Raw genomic sequence first — 7143 nt, 5'->3', positions numbered from 1 at the left:
TTCGATATCTTCATCTTTAGATGGTAAATTACCATAACACATTTCAATTAAGTGTTTTGTGCTTCTATAATATACCGTGATCAGCTGCTTTTAACTACATTCAAATGTCCTCCATAAACGGCACAATTAACATTATCACTACACTGTTTCAAGTTTTCAACTATATATACTCAAGCATTATCATTACGACCATACATACATACATACATATGAGGCGAGGAACGTTGTTGATAACAAAGAAGGGGAACCTCAAAAGGGAACAAGTGCTACAATTTGATCCCGAGGTGATCGATCAGAGGCAAAATAGACAGACGTTGGTACGAGTTGCCGTGCGAGCACTCTTGATCGCGGAATTATCAAGAGTGGTGTGAAGAAAACGACAGAATAACACAAGATTATAATTTAGGCGAAGGAAAATACATTCTCTAGATTATGAGAATCAATTGGATTACAAATCTCTCCCTCACAATCTCTCTAGATCAAAGAACAACCTCCCTGATCTCTTTTCTGATTACAATCTCAGTCATTCCTCTAAACCCTAATCATTTTGATTAAGATCTCCCTTAGACCTAAAACCCTTTAGATCTACATCTGGCCTCTAACCTCTCCCTTAGAAACCCTAAACAATCCCTATTTATAGGGTTTACAACGTGGTGGCAATCTTGTAAATAAACAAGCCCAAAAAGGATCAGGAATCCCCGTCAAAACAGAATCCAAAACGAACTAGGAAAAGCTCAGGAACTTGTCGCGGTCGACCGCAGTGACCATCGCGGTCGACTGGACAGAGTTTCAGTCTCAAACCCTGCACCGTGCAGGTTGGCGGTCGACCGCGCATGTCGCTGCGGTCGACCGGCCAGAGTTCTGCCAGTTCGCATGTTCTTCTACCTTTCACTCCTTCTGACTTCTTTCGCCATCCTCTATGGCTCCAACCACGCTTCTATTCTCAAGATATCATGAGAATCACCTATCCTCAAGCTCTCATGAGGATCGCTAAGCTCCCAAAGCAGAGAAGAAGATACACCTGTATCATGGCTCCCCTCTTTAAGAACTTGAAGTCCCTTTCAAGTTAGAACTTCTGCTGAGAAAACTCTCGAGCCCCTTCATCTTTGTTGTCTTCAGTCATCTTCTTCTTCCTTAGTCTCTGAACTCCTTCCAAAGAAAAAGGATATCGTCAAACTTCTTGTATTGGGATCGAGTCAGGACCATACACAAGATGCTAGCAACTTGGTACGAGTTGCCGTACGAGCACTCTTGATCACGGAATTATCAAGAGTAGTGTGAAGAAAACGACAGAAGAACACAAGATTATAATTTGGGCGAAGGAAAATACCTTCTCTAGATTATGAGAATCAATTGGATTACAAATCTCTCTCTCACAATCTCTCTAGATCAAAGAACAACCTCCCTGATCTCTTTTCTGATTACAATCTCAGTCATTCCTCTAAACCCTAATCCTTTTGATTAGGATCTCCCTTAGACCTAAAACCCTTTAGATCTACATCTGGCCTCTAACCTCTTGTTTTCGGAAAAAGTTACCTTCATCATTGATTTTATTAAACTTCAATCGTTACAAATGAAATTCAAATAACAAAGAAATAAAAATTACAACTTTTCGAAAATAAACACAAGATCCTGTTTTGCGGTCTCTTGCTTGCGTGGGTCTTTGGCCTGTGACGGGGACGTCAATATCCGTGGACTACCTGGCAATCAGATCTGGTCCAGATCAATCGGACAGAGCTTCGTCAATCCGCGAGGGGATCTAGGAACTTCTGATCCAGAAAAATCGGACAGAGCTTCGTCGATCCGCGAGGGGATCTAGAAGCTTTGAAGCGTATATCTCGGATAAAGCGAGATATTAGCTCTTCTTAGTATTAACGCCAAGGGCTAATACTAAGGATCGGACAGGTGATGAAGATCTGATGAAGAATCCCCCTTGAGACACCTCTGGGGTGTCTCCGAATTTTGGAGACACCTCTGGGGTGTCTCCGAATTCTGGAGACACCTCTGGGGTGTCTCCACATTTTGGAGACACCTCTGGGGTGTCTCCGAATTCTGGAGACACCTCTGGGGTGTCTCGGAATTTTGGAGACACCTCTGGGGTGTCTCTGAAGTTCCGAGACGCTCCGTTGAGGTGCATTTGTCTGCTTCCGCCGTAAATTCTTCGTCCGAACTCGGATTTTAGTGATTCGAAGTGCGTTGGAAGCCGGACGAAGAGTTCTATCAGCTCCATTGGTTGGATTGCCCGTAGGATATACGAGGCAAGAAGGGCGCTGTTCCTTTTGTAAACATCGCAGGGTTCCTGATTAGCCTGTGCCTTCGAAATCAGCTCACGTAGTTCGTCGATTCACTTCACTCGTTCATCGACGTCAATTAAACTCCTGTGGATCGGATAGTGACGTTCATCGTCGTTCTTTGACACTGAGCTGTTTGTGGAGACCTACAGGCAATTTTCGATGCCTACTATAGAAGATGCTGGAACACTTTGGATGTGATTGATCCAGCCTTCAGTCGGCGTAAAGGACCTGCAGTTAGCTTCAACTCTTGACTCCTTCGATTTTCAGTTTATTCGATGTTTTGACGAATAACCGAAGTTCTTCTGGCGCTGCGTTTATCGCCTGTTCGTCGTCGGAGTCTCGAGTTTACCACCAGTGAGTTGAGTTTGGCTCGTGTTATTGGGTTGACTTTGAACTGACTATCTTTGTCACATCGTGCTGACTTAGTGTTTCAGATCGCCGTGCGTTGACTTTTTGTCGCAACGCGTTGATTAGCGTTGACCTAGGGTTACGCGTTGACCGGCATTTACCTGAGGGTTTCTCATCCTCGAACGTTGACTTTTGTCGCAACGCATTGACCGGCGTTGACCTAGGGTTACGCGTTGACCGGCGTTGACCCTAGGGTTTTGAATCGTCGAACGTTGATTAGTGTAGATTTTGGATCCCCGAACGTTGACTTTTGTCGTAACGCGTTGACTGGCGTTGACCTAGGGTTACGCGTTGACCGGCGTTGACCCTAGGGTTTGAATCGTCAAACGTTGACTTTTAGTCGCAACGCGTTGACTGGCGTTGACCTAGGGTTACGCGTTGACCGTCGTTTACCCGAGGGTTTCGAATCGTCAAACGTTGACTTTTAGTCGCAACGCTTTGACTGGCGTTGACCTGGGGCTACGCGTTGACCGGCGTTTACCCGAGGGTTTCGAATCGTCAAACGTTGACTTTTGTCGCAACGCGTTGACTGGCGTTGATCTGGGGCTACGCGTTGACCGGCGTTTACCCGAGGGTTTCGAATCGTCAAACGTTGACTTTTAGTCGCAACGCGTTGACTGGCGTTGACCTAGGGTTGCGCGTTGACCGGCGTTGACCCTAGGGTTTCGAGTCGTCAAACGTTAACTTTGGTCGCAACGCGTTGACTGGCATTGACCTAAGGTTACGCGTTGACCGTCGTTGACCCTAGGGTTTTGGATCGTTAAACGTTGACTTTGGTCGCAACGCGTTGACTGGCGTTGACCTAGGGTTACGCGTTGACCGGCGTTGATCTTAGGGTTTTAAATCGTCAAACATTGACTTTGGTCGCAACGCGTTGACTGGCGTTGACCTAGGGTTACGCGTTGACCGGCGTTGACCCTAGGGTTTCGAATCGTCAAACGTTGACTTTGGTTGCAACGCGTTGACTGGCGTTGACCTAGGGTTACGCGTTGACCGGCGTTGATCCTAGGGTCTCGAACGTCGTACGTTGAATTTTTGCTCGCAACGCATTGACTGGCGTTGACCTAGGGTTACGCGTTGACCGGCGCTAACCCTAGGGTTTACGGATCGCCATTAACACAGTTTATACTCGTACGTTTGCTGGAGTATACACAGTTTAAGCTCTTAAGGTATTGGAGCATAGCGGTCCCAAATGTTGGGGATGCAGGACCAACTACGCGTTGACCGGCGTCCATCCTAGGGTTTTGATTTGTCAATGGTTGACTTTTGTTGCAACGCGTTGACTGGCGTTGACCTAGGGTTACGCGTTGACCGTCGTTGACCCTAGGGTTTTGGATCGTCAAACGTTGACTTTTGTCGCAACGCGTTGACTGGCGTTGACCTAGGGTTACGCGTTGACCGGCGTTGACCTTAGGGTTTCGAATGTCGCAACGCGCTGAAGGGCGTTGACCTAGGGTTACGCGTTGACCGGCGTTGACCCTAGGGTTTCGAATCGTCAATCATTGACTTTTTGTTGCAACGCGTTGACTGGCGTTGATCTAGGGTTACGCGTTGACCGTCGTTGACCCTAGGGTTTCGAATCGTCAATCGTTGACTTTGGTCGCAAGGCGTTGACTGGCGTTGACCTAGGGTTACGCGTTGACCGGCGTTGACCCTAGGGTTTCGAGTCGTCAAACGTTGACTTTGGTCGCAACGCGTTGACTGGCGTTGACCTAGGGTTACGCGTTGACCGGCGTTGACCCTGGGGTTTCGAATCGCCATTAATACAGTTTATACTCGTACGTTTGCTGGAGTATACACAGTTTAAGCTCTTAAGGTATTAGAGCATGGCGGTGAGTGAATTCTCTGAGACTTTGTGCTATGATGTTGAATACATAGGCTTCGCCATTGTTACGGGAATAGGCTACCCGGCAACACGGGTTAGGTGCTGACTTATCCTTACTTAGGATTCAGGATAAAAATCCCCAGACTCAGATTCTGGTGTCTTCTTCAATCGGTGAAAGACTAAACCGGCCATGTGTGTTAGACATAGACTTTGGAATTTTTGGCAAACCCCAAGCCTTCAACGGGTTTGACGTGCCTTTACCGATCACCGTTTGAATCGGGCTAGCATGCGGATTGTCTCAATCCGTTCCGCATGTAACGTTGTGCTAAGAGAGTGAATTCTCTTAGACTTTGTGCTATGATGTTGAATACATAGGCTTTGCCCTTGTTACGGGAATAGGCTACCCGGCAACACGTGTTAGGTGTTGACTCATCCCTACTTAGGCTTCGGGATGAAATTCCCCAGACTGGAATTCTGGTGTCTTCTTCAATCGGTAAAAGACTAAACCGGCAACGCGTGTTAGGCGTTGACTTTGGGGTTTGAAAAAGGTGGTGTCTTCTCTTGAGGCAAAGACGAACCCGAAAATAGGAGAGGAAGAATTTTATATTCTATCTCCCAACGCTGAAGAGGAAAAATTTTATATTCTATCTCCAGTTGGAAAGGAGACTCGAGGTGGGATCTCCACCCCCAGAATCCGGAAATGTGAAACTAGAAGTGGGACCCCCACTCCGAGAATCGAAAAGATTCGGATAACCCTAACTGTCGGAAGGTTTGATTACCGAACTAAAGATGAATTTCCCGTTTATCGAGAGTGAATTGTGGTTTTGGTCCTAACTGTAGGAAGGTTTGACCAAGCAGGAGTTTGAGATGACCCTAACTGTAGGAAGGTTTGATCACTCGATTTGTGGACCTCTCGTTCATTGGGGGAATCGAGAGGGGATTTTGACTGTGGTCCTAACTGTAAGAAGGTTTGACCAATCGGGAGATTTGAGACGATCCTAACTGTAGGAAGGTTTGATCGCTCGATTTGTGGACCTCTCGTTCATTGGAGGAATCGAGAGGGGGATTTTGGTCGTGGTCCTAACTATATGAAGGTTTGACCAGATTATATCCGAACTCTAACTATGAAAGTGTTGAGTGCACGGACATAACAGAAATTTGAATGGATTGAACTTGATAGAATTTGGTGGTCCCACCGTCAATTAGTCTGATCGGTAGGGGACTTAGTGTTCATCACTTTGTTCATATTGACCGGGTGATCCCTAAGAGTATTAACATTCTTTCGGGAACTTCCCGTTACACGAATTATCCACCCCCAGCTTTCTTGCAAAACTGGGTGTAACGAGGAGTACGTTATCTTCAATTGCATGTTCAGGTTATCCTTGAGAATACCTGATTCTCTAGGAACTTCCCGTCAATGGTAGGAAATAGTTTAGACTCATATACATATTGGAGTATCAGGGAGCAGTTTAACCTCTTATACCGGTCGGAGGATTGAGAAGCAGTTTATACTCGTATACTCTTCGGAGTGTCCGGGAGTAGTTTAACCTCTTATACCGGTCGGAGGATTGCCGTTCTCAATTGGCTTACCCTAGCGTTATAACGCCGGCTTCAACCAAGGTTTGGATGCTATTCTTTAAAGTAAAGCAAGCCTTGGTGGGATGAAGGATCCTCCTGTGGTACGCGCAGTACTTGGCGGGAGCTTGATTTTGTTGTTTTCGAGAAGAGACTCGAAGATGGCGGGAATGTCTTCGTCCTTGAACGAGTACTCATTTTGGGCCTTTTGATCCAAAGTCTTCTGTTGTCTTCAGAGCTGCTGTTGTGACGTTTGATTAACGTCAATAACTGTTGCAGGTGCCTCCTGTTCATCATGAGGTACGAGGCTCGAATTCAGAGGGTTAACCATCGGTTGGTTTCTCTCGACCTTCCTCCTTCTGAGGAAGCGTTCGGCCTGTTCTCCGCGCACCTTCAACTCTTTCCAGATATTGAGCGGCTCTACTCCCATAACATCCAAGACGTTAATGGAAAAATTGTTATGACAGGTCTGCAAGATGAACTCCTCCGTGACGGGATCCTTGCAGTTCATTGCCTGATTGCGGAAGCGTTTGATGAAGGTATCCACCGACTCTCCGTCTTTTTGTTTCTGATCGAAGAGTGTCCTGAGCGACACTTCGGTGTCATCATCGAAGAAATGAGCGAGGAACATGCTTTCCAGGTCCTCCCAGTTGTTAATGCTTCCGGGCTTGAGACGGCGGTACCAATCGAAAGCAGGCCCGCGAAGGGTGCCAACGAATGACCGAACCATCAAAGGCTCGTTGCCAGAGATCACCCCCAAGTGAGACTTGAAGTATATTAGATGTTGGGTAGGGGAACCCTTCCCGCCGAACGGCATGAAGTTGATCAGGTTGAATTTCGCCGGATACGAGATCGAATCCCACTCTTTTGGCTAAGGACACGGAATGCCGGTCTTCTTCACCTCTCGAGCAGACATCAGGGCGTCAATTTTTCTTTCGAGATCCTTCATCTTTTCGGCCTCATCTGTATCCTGTTTTGGATAATTTTCGAGAGGAATAATGCGGCCACCCCCAGTGTTATCATCACTGGTGGGTCCACCCC

Source organism: Asparagus officinalis, chromosome 3, assembly GCF_001876935.1.
Source record: "Asparagus officinalis chromosome 3, Aspof.V1, whole genome shotgun sequence".
Taxonomy (NCBI): Eukaryota; Viridiplantae; Streptophyta; class Magnoliopsida; order Asparagales; family Asparagaceae; genus Asparagus; species Asparagus officinalis.
This window is presented reverse-complemented; position numbering follows the sequence as displayed.